This window comes from Chlorocebus sabaeus, chromosome 8 (genome assembly GCF_047675955.1).
Source record: "Chlorocebus sabaeus isolate Y175 chromosome 8, mChlSab1.0.hap1, whole genome shotgun sequence".
NCBI classification, from domain to species: Eukaryota; Metazoa; Chordata; class Mammalia; order Primates; family Cercopithecidae; genus Chlorocebus; species Chlorocebus sabaeus.
Window position 1 is genome coordinate 128,213,652 of NC_132911.1, and position 15,111 is coordinate 128,228,762.

Genomic DNA, 15,111 nt, shown 5'->3' on the forward strand with positions numbered 1-15,111 from the left:
ACATAGCAAGACCCCATCTCTTAAAAAATAAGAGAGAGAGAGAAATGAAGGCAGAAATGGAATCCTACCCACAAGAATCTCCCTAAAAATCCAAGTACATGACTACCTTGTTTCCTCTGCGTCCCTATTACCTAACACAGTGCCTGTTATAGAGTAGGAACTCAATCAATGTTGATTGTAAGGGTATGGCTAGGTGTGCCTGATGCCAAGTCCACACACCACGATGTCCATCCACACAGATGAGGCAAGAAAATAATATAAAACCACTCGTGAAGTCATGACTCCCTGGCTCACCTATTTTCCCCCCTCTATCTCCCTTTCTGCTTTAGGTCAGGCCCTGTGAAGCGTCTTCATGATTTTGGTTAGAGAAGAGAGTGCTGCAGGCACCTATATGAAACAGGACCCACTGGGCAGGAGAAGAGATGATTATGAGAAAATCCAGGGAGAGCTATTTCCTGAGATAGAGCTGAAAATAAACTAGACTTCTCTATGAGGAGATGATAATAGCAAGTAACATCTTCTAAGAGCTCATCTGCTCTATTCAATTAATCACAAAAATTTATGAGTTGGGGATTAGTAATATTATCACCATTTTATAGGTGTAGAAACTGCAGGAAGGTAGGCTGGGCAAAGCGGTTCACACCTGTAATCCCAGCACATTGGGAGGTCCAGGTGGGTGGATCACGAGGTCAGGAGTTCGAGACCAGCCTGGCCAACGTGGTGAAACCCCATCTGTACTAAAAATATGAAAATTAGCTGGGCATGGTGGTGGGTACCTGTAATCCCAGCTACTCAGGAGGGTGAGGCCTGAGAATTGCTTGAACCTGGGAGGTGGAGGTTGCACTGAGCCGAGATGGCATCACTCCAGCCTGGGCGACAGAGTGAGACTCTGTCTCAAAAAAAAAAAAAAAAAAAAAAAAAGGAAATTGCAAGAAGGAGCGGTTGAATGACCTCTCTAAGGCATCCTGGTTGTTGGCACAACTGGGGCTCAAATCCAGGTAGTCCCTCTGCTCATGACCATTATACCAGAATCTGGAAGGCATGTACTGTGGGTGAGATGACTCTTCAATAATCGGCACTGAGGAGAAGCCACACTAAAATATGCTCATAAAAATGCAACTCTGCAAGAGAAAAATGTCTGCCTGTTGCTTTTTTAATGGTTGAAATAAAATTATATTCCTGTCACAACCAAGAGAAAGGCTTAGAGCCTAGAGAATGGCTTAGATTATGCAACTGCTTCTTTGTCCTTGCCAAGGTAAGGACATTTTATCTAATGGACATGAACACTCCCATCACTAAAAAAGTACATTCTGTCTCAGGATTTGGTCAATTTGTTTTCCCAGATTAACTTCTGCAAGTATCTAATACTATCTCTGTAGTCAGACTAGTCTATTCACTTCCCCCAAAACACCCATTTCTGGACCTTTTCTCAAACCAGTTATCATCCTAGGATGTTCTTTTTCTCTCTCCCCTTATCGAAATCTTACCTTGCTTCAAGTCATTAACACAAAATCTTACCTTGCTTCAAGTCAGTAACACAAGGTACATTTTAGATTGTCTGAGATGTAGCTTGTTAAATACAGGTTCTTGTGTCCTACCCCCAGAGATTTGTGTTCAGAAGACTTGCTCAAATCTTCGGTGATTCCAGGAATTAACTTTTTAAGCATGCTCCCTAGATTCTGACAGGGTGTGTGTGGTGTGTGGTGTGTGGTGTGGTGTGTGTGTGTGTGTGTGTGTGTAGGTAGGTAGGTAGTGGGATCATTTTGAGGGACATTGCTTTGGTAATGGGAATTTGAAACATGGTTGGAGGCCAGAAGACCTCTGGACTAGAAAGAGCATTTGAAGCCATCCAGTTCCGTATTATAAATTTTCTTGTGAGGAAACTGGGGCCCAGAGAATGTAGCTCTACCTTGTACATTTACTAATGCAGAAACTGAGGCCCAGATAATTTAAGTGATGTGCCCAGGATCACACAGTTATGAATTGGCTGAGCTGGTACAGCCACAATCCCAGCTCTGTCTTTCTCTAACACAAGATTTTCCCTAGATTCCATAGCAATAAGCCCCAAACCCTACCCTAACCACACTATACACCACCATTACCACTGGAGGATTGCCTAGGCTGGGTTAAGACCCACACACGAGTTGTGTGGTCTTGTGCAAGTTACCTGGTCTCTCTTGGGCTCAGTTTCACTGTTAATAGAGCAGGTATAAAACTCAGCTCACAGGGCTGTTGATATGGTTTGGCTGTGTCCCCACCCACCCAAATTCATCTTCAATTGTGACTCCCATAATCCCCACATGTTGCTGGAGGGACCAAGTGGGAGATAATTGAATCATGGGGGCAGTTTCCCCCATACTCTTTTTGTGGTAGTGAATAAGTCCCACAGGATCTGATGTTTTGATAAGAGGAAACCCCTTTTGCCTGGCTCTCATTCTCTCTTGCCTGCTGCCATGTAAGACGTGTCCTTTGCCTTCGCCGTGATCATGAGACCTCTCCAACCACATGGATCTGTGAGGCCATTAAACCTCTTTTTCTTTATAAATTATCCAGTCTCGGGTGTGTCTTTATCAGCAGCATGAAAACGGACTAATATAGCTGTAATGCAGATTAAGTGAAATAGAATGCAAGGTTTTTCATGGGACAAGGCCTGAGAAAAATACTGAGAATAAATATATGCTTTGGGCTATATTTTGGAGTATTAATTTACATTGTTTTCTTTTTCCCAGTTATTCTTTCTCCCTTTGTTGCCATGCATGTTTGTGGCCTGCTCCCTGCTCGTCACCCCAGGATGGATGTAACAGGAGAAATTAGAAATAGCCTGCCCATCTTCCTGAAATTTTTTCCCAGAAGCCTAATCCCCAGGATCAGGAAGGAATCCCAGGGACAAACTAAAAGTCTTGACAAGAAGCCTGGGGACAAAATGAAGAAAGGAAAATTCTGCTTGGGATGGGGATTTGAGATTTGGGATGGGGAAAATGAGGGATGAGAAAGGTCTATAGATCCTGACTGAAGAGGGTGAAGAAAGGAAAATTCTGATGGGATGGGGATTTGAGATTTGGGATGGGGGAAACAAGGGATGAGAAAGGTCTATAAGTCCTGGCTGAAGAGGGAAGCAGGTCCTACATCCCAGAATAGTCTCTGGGTTTATTTGGGCAGGCAGAAATGCAGGAAAACTCCTTCAAAAGTCCCTTGACCCAAGTGTGGTGAGGAATGCTTAAAGGCCATGCAGATATAGACAGTGGTAATCACAGCAGATCACCCACCATCCTTCCACAGTTTGGCATCATCAAAATCTTAAAATCACAGCAAAATCTCAGGTATCAGGAGGGCTTGCATAACTATGGCCCAGCCCTCAGTGGAGAGAAGTCCAGCAATGAGGTCAGGCCAGGTGCAGTGACTCATGCCTGTAATCCCAGCACTTTGGGAGGCTGAGGTGGGAGGAAATCATTTGAGCCCATGAATTCAAGACCAGTCTGAGCATTAGAATAAGATCTTGTCTCCACAAAAAGAAAAAAAAAAAAAGTTGACTACATTTTTAATTTAAAATTAAAATTTTTAATTTATTTTAAAATTTAAACCACCAGTGTGGTGGTGCAGGTACCTGTAGTCCCAGCTACTCAGGAGGCTGCGGTGGGAGGATCACTTGAGCCAAATAATTTGAGGCTGCAGTGAGCTATGATTACACCACTGCACTGCAACCTGGGCAATAGAGTGAGACCCTGTCTCTTAAAAAAAGTGTGGGAGGTTAGGGGGATGAGGTCAGTTTTCTATCAGCCAGGAGGAAGGTCACCTTGAGATAGAAATAAAGTTGAATTATAGAAAATAAGGCAACCACTATTTGTTCCAACTGTAGGGGCTACGTGTCCACTCACAATCAAGAGAATGCATGAGTGGCCTGTGCTTCTCACATTCCTTGTTGCACTGCTGGCTGGGACTCCCTGAGCTGTTAAGGTTGAGGGAACAGTGCAATCTCAGGCCCTTATTCTAGCACCCCCATGCCATTCCCAGAACAACCAGGAGCAGATTTAATGGGGCACTGAACTTAAACATTTGTGGCCTTGTTTAAGAAAAAGAATACAAAATTACACATATAAAGTTAGGAACAAAAGTGACCTCTGCTGGCTTCTGAAGTCATGCCTGGCTCCTGCTGCTGGCACCAGCCTTCAAGTGCCCCGGCCCGTCCCTGCGTGACAAACACACTTGCAGCCAGGCCCTCAGTGCTACCTGCCCCTAGACCGAGAGATAATACCAAGGACCTTAACAGCCCTGGTAGTCACTGCAGTGCTTGCTGCCAAGGGCGATGCAGTTGTCCATGTTCCAGAGCCCAGCTGCCTGAGCCAACAAGACATAGCACCTGCCAGAGCCTGGAGCAGGCATGAGCCCACACTTGGCCCTGCTGGAGGGAGAGTCACAGCGTGCTGCAGCTTGGTCACTGTAATCACAAAAATGTGGTGACGGATTCACAATGTAAAATAAGTAAACTCTGCCTTCAAGATCACGTTGTCGGGCCGGGCATGGTGGCTTATGCCTGTAATCCCAGCAACTCAGGAGACTGAATGAAGCAGGAGGATCACTTGAACCCAGGAGGTGGGGTTGCAGTGAGCTGAAATTGCACCATTGCACTCTGGCTTGGGTGACAGAGTGAGACTCTGTCTTAAAAAAGAAAATGCTTTAAAACTTGGAATGTAAATACATAAGTGTCTACTATATTATTTTCAGTACATTTGACATATGTTGTAATTAAAATAAACTTAATAATATATTTAAAAATAAGTAAATAAATATTTCCAAAAGAAGACTAGGAATAGTCTACACCTCACAGAAACCTTAGAAAACTTAATTAACATAAAGCATCGGAATCAGGGCCAGGCACATGGCAAACACTTGTTGAATATGCATTGTTTTCCTCAGTGCCACTGTTTTACATAATTTTAAAGCTTTCTTTTCTTTTTTCTTATTTTTTAACTGTCCTAGAAGTCAACCGAGATGGGACAGAAAGGAAAGAAAACCCTGGAATGTCTTCTTGAAGAAGGTAATCCTAAATCTGAATCCAAATTTTCAGAAATATGTCTCCTGGGTAAAGGTGAAGGTAGCAAGAGTCTGCCCAGCAGCCCCTACTCCATTTTTTTATTCTTTTTCTTTCTTTTTTTTTTTTTTTTTTTTTTGAGGCGAGTGGAGTTGCGCTCTCTGTTACCCAGGCTGGAGTGCAGTGACGTGATCTTGGCTCACTGCAACCTCCCCCCTCTGGGTTCAGGTGATTATCATGCCTCAGCCTCCTCAGTAGCTGGGACTACAGGCGTCTGACACCATGCTCAGCTAAATTTTGTATTTTTAGTAGAGACAGGGTTTCACCATGTTGGCCAGGCTGGTCTTGAACTCCTGACCTCAAGTGATCTGCCTGCCTCAGCCTCCCAAACTGCTGGGATTACAGGTGTGAGCCACAGCACCCAGCCTCACCCAGCTCTCCCCAGTCTCTTTTTTTTTTTTTTTTTTTTTTTTTTTTTTTGAGGCGGAGTGTAGCTCTGTCGCCCAGGCTGGAGTGCAGTGGCCGGATCTCAGCTCACTGCAAGCTCCGCCTCCCGGGTTCACGCCATTCTCCGGCCTCAGCCTCCCGAGTAGCTGGGACTACAGGCGCCCGCCACCTCGCCTGGCTAGTTTTTTGTATTTTTTAGTAGAGACGGGGTTTCACCGTGTTAACCAGGATGGTCTCGATCTCTTGACCTCGTGATCCGCCCGTCTCGGCCTCCCAAAGTGCTGGGATTACAGGCTTGAGCCACCGCGCCCGGCCACTCCCCAGTCTCTTTTAACCTCGCCTGTCTGACTCACATATTTTCCCAGCTGCTGGTCTTTGCTCTTCCTCTCCTCTCTGTCTTCAATGTAAACCCCTCTCCAGAGGGTCTGTTGTTCCTAGGGCCTTTCATGCACTGCCTAGAGAAAGGCCACTTACTGGCTAGTGTTCACCACTCTCCCTCATGTGTCCTTGATTACAGGGACCGAGAGGTAAAATCAAACCATTTTCCAGCCTCCCCAGTAGTCAGGAGTAGCCGTGGGAACCCATTTTGCCCTCGAGAGGCGGGCGGAAGTCCGTGGGGCAGATGCTTCTAATGTCTTTCTGCTCTGTCTTAATTGCTCAGGAAGCCCAGAAGTCTAGCAGCTGTCTCAAAACCACAAAAATAAAGGGTCCCACTGAGGCTGAGAAGGAGCCTGGCAGACTGAGGATTTCCCTTTGAAGCAACACTAGCCCTGGACCCCTTTAATGAAAAGTATTGGCAAAAACCGTGATTACTTTTGCACCAACCCAGTAAAAAGGGGTCCAGGGCTGGTGTTGCTGCAAAGGGAAATTGTGTTGAAGTTTCCATTACTTGTTGCCAAACACACTCACGAACCTGACTGTCCGGTCAGTAAGGGATGTTTTTGGGTTTTTGTTTGTTTGGTTTGGTTAGTTTGTTTGTTTTTGAGACGGAGCTTCACTTTTGTTGCCCAGGCTAGAGTGCAATGGCGCGATCTTGGCTCACCTCAACCTCCGCCTTCGCTTCCCGATTCTCCTCCCTCAGCCTCCCGAGTAGCTGGGATTATAGGCATGTCCCACCATGCCCTGCTAATTTTGTATTTTTAGTAGAGACGGGGTTTCTCCATGTTGGTCAGGCTGGTCTGGAACTCCTGACCTCAGGGGATCCGCCCGCCTCGGCCTCCCAAAGTTCTGGGATTACAGGCATGAGCCACCACGCCCGGCCATAAGGGATATTTAATGGAGATGCACTCGAGGACTGTATTTGTGACTAATTGTATAACAGGTTATTTTAGTTTCTGTTCTGTGGAAAGCGTAAAGCATTCCAACAAAGGGTTTTAATGTAGATTTTTTTTTTTTGCACCTATGCTGTTGATTGCCAAATGTAATAGTCTGATCGTGACGCTGAATAAATGTCTTTAAAAAAAAAAAAAAAAAAAAAAAAAAAAAAAAAAAACCAAAAAAACCTGTGGGGCCCTTGAGGAGCCCTGGACATCCCTTCCATCCGAAGGCCAAATTCCTCACCACCCTCAGCTGCCTCGGTGCAGGTGCCTGCTTCCATCTAGTGTCCATATTGTAAAACTACACCATTGCTTTGGGACGTGAACTATTTTTCCCTCAGCATTTTCTTCTTTCCTTCCATCACTCATTCATTCATTCATTCATTCATTCATTCATTCATTCATTTGTTCATTTATGAAAGGAAAATAAAATCTCAGGACCTCAATTTAGACTGCCAAAGGAAAAAGAATAAGCCAAAAGCCGAGTCATGCAAGAAGCTGCCTTTTCTTTTGTTCCTAAGCAGATGCTACAGATAAAAGGCCAGCTATCTCCAGCGGCTCGATGTCCACCTTATCTATCAAGTGCCGATTTACTGAGCATGAGATAAATACATAACTGACTATTCCCCCACCTGCTCCTTGTCTCTTGCAACATGTGGATTCTGTGATGTGACTGGACCTTCCCTCTTTCCCCTCCAGCCTGCTCTTCCCCTTTAGACACTGAAGCCCACAAAATCACCTTTGGAGAAAGGCACAGATCACGGACTGTTTCTGTGGTTTCTGTGGTTTCTGTGTTGCCTTCTTTTGGTATGTGCCTTACATTGGCTTCTAAACTTTACAAACTTCTACATTGACTGAGACCTGTGTCAGACATATTTTGGTTGACAAATCGGCATCCAACAGAAGGGACTCTGAGTGGAGGTGGTCCTGACCTTGACAAATCTGCCATCAGTGCTTGGTACCAGCCTGGGCTACTTTTATTGCTCAGACTGTTACTGGAAAGGGGTCTGGAACCAATCACAGAGTGAGTTCTTGGATCTCTCACAGGAAAAAATTCTGGGCCAGTCACAGAACACAGTGAAAAAAGCAGGTTTATTAAAGACTACTCCATTACAGAGTAGGGCATCCTCAGAAAACAAGAAGAGGAGGCCAGGCACGGTGGCTCACACCTATAATCCCAGCACTTTGGAGGGTGAGGTGTGACAGTTGCTTGAGCCCAGGAGTTCAAGACCAGCCTGGGCAACATAATGAGACTCCATCTCTACTAAAAATAAAAAGATTAGCCCTGAGTGGTAGCACACCTGCAGTCCCAGCTGCTAGAGAGACTAGGCCATAGGATCTCATGAGTCTGAGATGTTAAGGCTGCAGTGAGCCATTATCGCGCCACTGCACTCCTGCCTGGGTGACAGATAAGGCCTGCCTCAAAAGAAAAAAAAAAAAGGAAAAGAAAAAAAAAGCAAGAGTAGGACTCTGAACACAAATAAAGACTCTGAACACAAATAAAATGCTATATAAAAAGGGAGCTGGCCTGAAGTGGTGGCTCACACCTGTAATCCCAACACTTTGGGAGGCCAAGGCAGGTGGATCACTTGAGGTCAGGAGTTCAAGACCAGTTTGGCCAACATGGTGAAACCCTGTCTCCACCAAAAATATAAAAAATTAGCCAGGTGTTGTGGCATGCACCCGTAATCCCAGCTACTCAGGAGGCTGAGGCAGGAGAATCATTCGAACCTGGGAGGCAGAGGTTGCAGTGAGCAGAGATCATGCCACTGCACTACAGCCTGGGTGACAACATGGGACTCTGTCTCAAAAAAAAAAAAAAAAGAAAAAGAAAAAGAAAGAAAGCTAAGAATAATGAACTTATGTGCTTTATTATAAAGGCTTGTGATCAGCTTGTGACAGGCTGATGTTATCCTCTTGTGTAACTATTGAGTTCGGCAGCATTTTAGGGATATACTATTATCTCTTAGTATGAGAAACCTATTATCTATTAGTATAAGAAGCCTATTCTTAGACTAAGAATACTTTTTGGTCTTGAGATATCAGGACATCAAGACTTTTTGTTAAGTTCTGTGTCTTGTTCACTTAGCAAATATCATTAACTTATTCTCTCAACCATAAAGGTTTTGTGAAGGAGAGTGCCTAACTTCCTAGGAATGGAATCCAGCAGGTTTCACTTCATTTGGCCTTATTCAAGATGGAGTCACTCTGGTTTGGACACCTCTGATATATTTTCCTCCTCCCTTTTATAAGGAGATCCTTAATTCTAAGTACAGAGGAACAGAGGTCCATCTTCAGAAATGTCTTCAAGCTGAACAGGGGCAGTGATATTCCTCCCTAACCATTGGGATCCGTTGTATTTAGATTGGAGAGGAGTTCACTCAGCAAGTGTTGGCATGGTGAGGACCAATCATTATTGTGACTTTCAACAAAAGGTGAAATCTGGAAAATTAGTAAGTGTTCAATTTGAAGAAGCTATTTAATAGGTTTACCTTGTTTCTTTTTCTTTTTTTATTTTATTTTTTTTTAGATGGCATTTTCCTCTTGTCACACAGGCTGGAGTGCAATGGCGTGATCTCGGCTCACTGCAACCTCCGCCTCCTAGGTTCAAGCGATTCTTCTGCCTCAGCCTCCCAAGTAGCTGGGATTACAGCTGTGTCCCACTATGCCCTGCTAATTTTGTATTTTTAGTACAGATGGAGTTTCACTATGTTGGCCAGGCTGGTCTTAAACTCCTGACCTCAGGTGATCCACTTGCCTCCGCCTCCCAAAGTGCTGGGATTGCAGGTGTGAGCCACTGTGCCCGGCCAGGTTTACCTTGTTTTCTTGCACAAAAATTACAACAGCAATACATTCCATAGCAACAAAACAGAATCTGTTCCAATCATCTGAAAAAAAAAAAAAAAAAAGGTTTTCCATGAACCAGACAATTGCTGGAACCACCCTGATATGAGGTCAACTGACAGTGTGTCAACAGCAGAGATAAGGGTGTCTAAGTCCTTCATGGCCTGAGTAATATTATGTGAATGGTATGGAATATACAAACAACATTCCATTTTGATGATAGCACAAGATCCCCCTTGAGCTGCTGTTAAAATGCCCAAAGCCATGCTGTTTTGTAATGCTACCTGTCTAATTTGAGAAGTCTCTTCAGTTAGTAGGATAATAGCATGCTGTGTCATATTGAAAGCTGTAGCTGTATGTTGGAATAGGGATTCGACTTGCCACTTGACATCCATTACAGCTGCCTCTGGCAGTAATATAGCCCTCGAGTAAAACCACCAAGGAGGGTCGGGCGCAGTGGCTCATGCCTGTAATCCTAGCACTTTGGGAGGACAAGGCGGGTTGATAGCCTGGGTTCAGGAGTTCGAGACCAGCCTGGCCAACATGGTGAAACCTCCTCTGTACCAAAAATACAAAAATTTAGCTGGACGTGGTGGTGGGTGCCTGTAATCCCAGCTACTCTGGAGGCTGAGGCAGAGAACTGCCTGAACCCTGGGGGAGCGGAGGTTGCAGTGAGCTGAGATCACACCACTTCACTCCAACCTGGGTATAAGGGTGAAACTCCCTCTTGGAAAAAAAGAAAAAGAAAAAAAAAATCACCAAGGAGACCGCTTTGGTCACCTGTGGTGAGATATCCCAACTTTCCAGTTAGATGAGAGAGAGTCTCATTTAGTGAGGATATGCCCTGGGAGATAAGGATGACCCCATGTACATCTTCCAATCCAATTACAAGGTAAATACGGCCAGCCATGAGACCGACATGCCCATAGCCAACCCCAAGGAGAAAGACAGACAACCAGTGGCTAGGACTTATTCTGCCATCCCATCCACACTTGGTCACTTACAAGGGTGTGATTACATTGTTGGGGTGGTAACCTTCCCATATTACAGGTCTCAGTCTCTTTGTAACTGTTACTGTCTCTTTCAAAGCATAGAGGTACTATGCTTGATACCAGCACTTGGACAGCTGTCATCATGCAGCTGTCACAAGTCCATCATGCACAGCATGACAGGGCAGGGTGGAATTTAGCTGTTTCCTCATTAAACCAAAAAGATGCTTCCTTGTTTCATTGTGAGAAATGAAAGGGTTGGACCCTTTGTTTTTGTAGTACGTGGGAAAACATGATGGATGTTCATTCCAATCATAATGATGATCCCATGAACTCATATTGGCTGGCGGGATGTGTTATGGCAGCACCACGGTGAAGGAGAGCTGTAGTTCTCCGCATAAATATTGGAATCCTTTACATGGGGGCATTTGGGAATAGTGTGTTTGCCAATCTTCTTCTGGGTATGATCCCTTATGCTGAACAGGCTTTACTAGTGGAGTAGGTAAAGGTTGGTTCTTTGAGTTCACACAATTCACAGGCCCAAGTCACTTGTTTTACTGTTCTAAGAAAGTCTTTTCCGCCAGGCGCAGTGGCTCACTCCTGTAATCCCCAGCACTTTGGGAGGCCGAGGTGGGTGGATCACAAGGTCAGGAGTTCAAGGCCAGCCTGGCTAACATGGTGAAACCCCGTCTCTACTAAAAATACAAAAATTAGCTGGGCATGGTGGCAGACGCCTATAATCCCAGCTACTTGGGAGGCTGAGGCAGAGAATTGCTTGAACCTGGAAAGCAGAGGTTGCAGTGAGCTGAGATCGCACCACTGTACTCCAGCCTGGGTGACAGAGTGAGACTCTGTCTCAAAAAAAAAAAAAAAAAAAAAAAAAAAAAAAGTATTTTCCTATAAACAGATGAGCCATATTAGTTGAAATGAGAAATCTCTTCCCAAATGAGTAGAGCCATGCCAATACTTAACTATTTTCCATTGATCAGCCCTTGTACCATCTGTCATTTGCATCAGCCATCTGGAAGTGTTTGGAGTTAACCCATGGGTTTTAGCCCATTTTTATTCTTTTCTAGTATTAACTATGCTCTAGCTTTATCGTCACCAAGGCAGTGGGCACCAACATGCCTACCAGATTAACTAGTTCCCTCAAATGCAGCTGCCTCAGCTGTAGCATCTACAAAATAAAAGAAGAATGCCCTTTTATTATTTTAGAGTTTTCTTTTCTTTTTTTTCTTTTTTCTTTTTCTTTTTTCTTTTCTTTTCTTTTTTTTTTTTTTTTTTTTTGAGATGGAGCCTTGTTCAAGTTGCCCAGGCTGGAGTGCAATGGCACTGTCTCGGGCTCACTGCAACCTCCACTGCCCTGGTTCAAGCAATTCTCCTGCCTTAGCCTCCCAGGTAGCTGGGATTACAGGAATGCACCACCACACTGGACTAATTTTTGTATTTTTAGTAGAGACGGGGTTTCACCCTGTTGGTAAGCCTGGTCTCGAACTCCTGACCTCATGATCCGCCCGCCTTGGCCCCCCAAAGTGCTGGGATTACAGGTGTGAATCACCGCACGTGGCCTATTATGGAGTTTTCCTTTTGATGTCCCCTGCAGTGAATCACAGCAACTTCCTTAGGCAGCGAGGAAGCATCTAGTAGATTTTAAATTCCCAAATAATGTTCTATAGGGGAGCCCTTAGCAGTTAAAGAGTCCCCATTATTTCCAAATAGCAGCATGAGCGTGAACACCAGGAAGCCATACTTGGAGTTTATGTACGTGTTAATTCTTTTTTTAAATTGTTATTATTTTTTAAGACGGAGTCTCGCTCTGTCTCTAGGCTGGAGTGCAGTGGCACAATCTTGACTCGCTGCAACCTCTGCCTCCTGGGTTCAAGTGATTCTTCTCCCTCAGCCTCCCGAGTAGTTGGGACTACAAGTGTACACCACCATGCCCAGCTAATTTTTGTATTTTTAGTAGAGATAGGGTTGCACCATGTTGGCCAGGCTGTTCTGGAACTCCTGACCTCAAGTGAACTGCCTGCCTAAGCCTCCCAAAGTGCTGGGATTACAAGTGTGAGCCACTACACCGGCCCCAGTGGCCCATCTTTTAAATCTGGCCAGCTGGAATAAATTTTGTTCCATAGCTTGTGTACATGAATGATCTAGGATGCCTGTGGATCCAAGTAGATAGGTCACCAGGATTAAGGTCTTCTGTTATACTTTAAGAGTTATATCAAGAGTATTTAGCGATAAAGCCTGATACTTTAATAACTACCCCCTACTCATCTATTGGTGCCATTTAGCTTCCAGGGCCTCTTGTTATTTGGTGTGGGGTCAAAACCTCCAGATGTTGTCCCAAAGTTAATTTATTGTCTTCATCTACGAGAAGAGCAGTTGTTGCAACTTCCCTGAGACATCTGAGTCATCCTGAAGCCACATGGCCAATTGGTTAGAAAAATATGCCATGGGTCAAGGGATGTATCCCTGTTTCTAGACAAGAACACTCAGGGTTGTTCCTTGTTTCTCAGCCACATAAAGGAAGAAAGTAAAGGCTGTCCCTAATCCCATGGGGAAGAATTGTCCAAGTTAACACAGAAACCAAATGATTATTAGGTAATCAAAAGTAAAGACCACAATAGGGGACTCAGAAAAAGAAATGTTTCACTAGGGAAGGGAAATGACAAAGGTCTAGAAAGGAATGTCCAAGTTCAGGTCAGTAGTGGCAAGCAGGACAAGATTCACATGGCCTTGCCATTTGTAACCAAAAAGTAAAAGTCATTCCATTAGCAAGGAGATGAAAAAGAACTGCTGAAAAGCAATCTCCGGTTTTCCATCCTGGAGCAGTTCACCTACAGGGGACTGGTGTAATTATTGCCAGGCTTAATCTTTCACATTCGACCTTTTCATTTAAAACTTGTAAATGCGAAATTCCAGGTAATCTTTGCAAAAAAGGAGAGACAATAAACAATTCATTTAAGTGGTCTAGATCTAGGGAAAGTAAATATTGCAGAGTCATTTGTCCCCAATGTCTTCTAGCAACATGCCAGAACACACAGGCAAATAGCCCATAACCCAAAGGCAAACAAGGAAAAGGAAAGTTAAAAACCTCAGGACCGGTTCAACGAGACTCCCTCATAAAGCAGCAGTAGAGCGGAGAAAGCAATCAGGAAACTGCCAAGTGGCAGCCTTTGGAAAGCTCTTACAGAAAGCACAAGGAGGACGGATCCACAGTGAATAATGGTTAACATCCCATTGTGCTAAACCCATTTTCAGCTGTGAGGGGCCTTTAACCCTCCCAAGTAGGCCTCAAACCCAATCTTAGATAGGTCCTTGTCCTTCATCGGTATAAAAATGTATTCCCTTACTTACCCAAAGTCAGTCAGTTGGTGCTGCGCAGTCTATTTCTTTTGGGTTGAAAGTCTCACCTCAATAAAGTCCTTGGAAGCTGCCACAGGAAATGTTACTTAAAAGGAATTTTGTTCCAGACCCAAAAAGCAGGTTCTTGGATCTCAGGCAGGAAAGAATTTAGGGCCAGTCACAGAGCACAGTGAAAGAAGCAAGTTTATTAAAGACTACTCTATTACAGAGTAGGGTGTTCTCAGAAAGCAAGAGGAGGACCCCACACCAAAAATTATGTAGCTAGCTAAGAATAATGGTCTCATGTGCTTTAGTACAACAGCTTGTGATCCACTTGTGACTATTAGTAGTGTTACTCTCTGTGTAACTATTGATTTCAGCAAAAAGTTATGAATACATTATTTTCTTTGAAGAGACACCTATTCTTAAACTAAGAATGCTTTCTGTTCTCAAGATATCAGGACATCAGGACATTTCCTTAAGTTCTGGGTCTTGTTTAGTGAGTAAGAATCATTAGCTTGTTCCCTCAACCAAAACGTCTTGTTACAGGTAGAGGGTGTCCAGGTTCATGGCATCTTGAACAAAGAACTGGACAAAATGTACAAACCAAGGAAAGAATGAAGCAACGAAACCAGATCTATTGAAAATGAAAGTACACTCCACAGGATGGGAGCAGCCCCTATCTAGGGGCTCAATAGCCAGGTTACAGAATCTTCTGGGGTCCAAATACCCACTAGAGGTTTCCCATTGGTGACTTGGTGTTCACCCCATGCAAGTGAAGTAGTGGCCTGCAATCAGAGGCTGAAGTGAAGTTACAAAGTTGCACTTCTATGCAAACGTCTGATCGCAGGTCATTATTTCATTTGCATGGAGTGCACACCAACTGGTCAATGGGAAACCTCTAGTGGGTATTTGGATTGATTGGTGGCTTTCTGCAACCAATCAGAGGTACTTTCAATTTTCCATTCGCCCTGCAGAAAAGCAGGTTTGCAAAGGGAGTAACCTCTGGTCCTTTTTGTTACTTAGGCATAGAAAGTTGAGGTTTTCCTTTTGATTTAGTTCTAGGAAGTCAGTGTGAATCAGCCTTAGGTTTCCTGCCTCCACACCCTATTCTCCTGCCTCAGTCTTATGATGGAGAGTA